Genomic DNA, 2696 nt, shown 5'->3' with positions numbered 1-2696 from the left:
CTTTTTTCATATTTAGATTTCGAATTCATTTCCTAATACTAAAATAGGATCATGTATTAAAATATAAACCAAATGACTATGCAGGATTAAGATTATAGTGAATTGTCATAGTTATTTCCCAAAAAGAACGAACAGATGACAAATAGGATTAAGAAGCTTCTATATATAAATCCTATATATAAATCTTCCATTTTACTTTAATTCTATGTTTCACTAATACTTTGGAAGAGAGAATCTTTTACAGTTCTAGGAATCTTGATCCATATGCCAGGCTGTCTGCTTAATTTAAAAATTACCAAAATGAATTAACATCTTACATTGTCAATAATAATTTGCTTTACTGAGTAATGAGGGTGTTATCCCTAAGCAAGCATTCAGCCCAAAGCCCAGCCCCTGGTAGAGTGTTATCTCTGGAACAACTCAGTCCTTGCTGGAGGAAACCCATGAACCAAAATTCAGAGGAGTTATCCATCACTGCTGGCCCATCCATCATGCTGTTGCCCCACCTTGAACAGGGAATTTGCCTGCCATGAATTTCATCATTGGCTGTATTTCATAAGTCGAGGCTGGTAATCAGACGAGGCCACCCTGAATTCCCATCTGGTGAGTGAGGCATCACGTGGCTACATTTCTCTTCTGGATTAATGGCGTTTCCCAGCATCTGGAGGTTTTAAAGGTATGAAAAGCAGCTTAGAAAAGGCCAAGGGAGCAGCTCTGCTAGCACATAAGTGGACACAAACAACAGGAATTGGAGATTGGGTGGGAGGAGAGGGGCTGGAGGGTGGAAAAAAGAGGGAAGAGAAAAAGCAGAAAATAAAAAGAAAAAAATATAAGCCAGGTGGGAGGAAGGAGATCATAGAATTCTACATAAAAGTGGGGATGAAGGCCAGGCACGGTGGCTCATGCCTTTAATCCCAGCACTTTGGGGCCAAGTCGGGTGGATCACGAGGTCAGGACATCAAGACCATCCTGGCCAACATGGTGAAACCCTGTCTCTACTAAAAATAAAAAAATTAGCCGGGCGTGGTGGCAGGTGCCTGTAGTCCCAGAAACTCGGGAGGCTGAGGCAGGAGAATGGCGTGAACCCAGGAGGCAGAGCTTGCAGTGAGCTGAGATGGCACCACTACACTCCAACCTGGGCGACAGAGCGAGACTCTGTCTCAAAAAAAGGAAAAAAAATCAATCAATCTAGCCAGGCACATGTTGGTCCTACAGAGATAAGAACGCTAGGTGCCACGTTGGTTGGCTCATACTGTCACCCTTCTCTTGGGATTACTTAGGCCTTTCTTCCTAAGCCTCCTTGTAGCAGGTTGAAATTACTCTATTCAAAGCTACCTGCATCTCAGATCATTGGCTCCAGCACATTTATACTGCATTTGTTGTCTTCAAGCTCAGCCTTTTGAAGTCAATGCTTCATAATCCTAGATACATATTAGAACCACCAGGTGAGCTTTTAACATGTACTGATGCCTGGACTCCACCCTAGAGCTTCTGAGTTGGTTGTTCTGTGAGGGTGCCAGGGCATCAGTGTTTTTTAAAAAGCTCCTTAGGTGATTCTCATAGACAACCCATGCTGAAAACCAAAGAGCCCTGAGAAATAACTTGATGCTTACACATTTTGATGAGAGAGGATCAAGAGACACCAGCATCCTGAGGACTTTTCAGGTCATATTTATACTGCTTGTTTGGTTTTTCATGCAGCTTTTCCCATCTCATTCCCTATCCTTCTGCATCAGTAAGTTGTTAGTGAGGAAGAAGTCCTTGCCCCTGGAAATCCTGGAGCTGACACTGGAGACACGAGGGTACTTGACCAGGGAGGGCTCAAGCTACTACTGTTAGGATTCTCCTGTTCCCAATGGGAATTCCAACAAACTTAAAGGTGGCAGCAAGAACTGCTTAGGAGATACATGTATCCTTCTGAAACATGCTGAGTGGGGGACCCTGAGCTGTATCACCGCTGTGCTATAGTTGATTCACTTATTTGGTCTTCTCGGTGCAATCTGCGGTTCTGAACACAAGCCCTTGTACCATTGTCAATATCTTTCCTGGCCCAGTTCCCTGTTACATTGTGCTGGCTGAAATTTTATCCACCCTTTAAAGTTGATTCCAAATACTACCTGCTTCATAAAACCTTTCTTAAGTCCACTCCCTGCCAGTCTTGCATGTTGTTTTGAAGTTCGATAACATATGGCAGCAGACAAAGGAGAAATAGCAATGGGCTGGGGACCACGCCAAGCTCCAGTTCTATGCAAACCAATAGCATTGGAGCATGTACCTCATAATCAGTTTTTGTTGAATGGCTGCGTGACTGACTAAATGGATGAATCGGTTGCCTTGGGTGGGAAACTTTTTGGAGCCTTAATATCTTTATCTGCGGAATAAGGTCATGCCTGGTTCTTGTTTAATGGTGAGTCCCATTCTTCTATCACAATCAGAATCACCGGGGGCCTGAGAATCTGTGTTTAACATATACCCTTGGTGATCATTACTCAATAAAATTGGAAAAGCATTGAACTGGTGGTTATCTGTTCAATCAAAACAATGTGATGGCAGTTGCAAATGTATGACATTGGTATTTATAAATATGAGAAATTCCTTTTTTTTTTTTTTTTGAGATGGAGTCTCACTCTTTTGCCCAGGCTGGAATGCAGTGGTGCAATCTCGGCCCACTGCAACCTCCACCTCCTGGGTTCAAG

General features: G+C 43.1%; 1 long non-coding RNA gene across 1 annotated transcript in view; it reads right to left on the bottom strand.

Annotated features, from left to right (window-relative positions):
- Positions 1–313: 313 nt before the first annotated feature.
- Positions 314–2696, bottom strand: part of LOC105500840 — a 7493-nt gene continuing 5110 nt past the window's right edge. Inside the window, exon 2 of the long non-coding RNA XR_001000094.1 lies at positions 314–661. This is a non-coding gene — a long non-coding RNA (uncharacterized LOC105500840). The remainder of the gene's footprint in view (positions 662–2696) is intronic.

Source organism: Colobus angolensis, unplaced genomic scaffold, assembly GCF_000951035.1.
Source record: "Colobus angolensis palliatus isolate OR3802 unplaced genomic scaffold, Cang.pa_1.0 Scaffold69, whole genome shotgun sequence".
Taxonomy (NCBI): domain Eukaryota; kingdom Metazoa; phylum Chordata; class Mammalia; order Primates; family Cercopithecidae; genus Colobus; species Colobus angolensis.
This window is presented reverse-complemented; position numbering and strand designations above follow the sequence as displayed.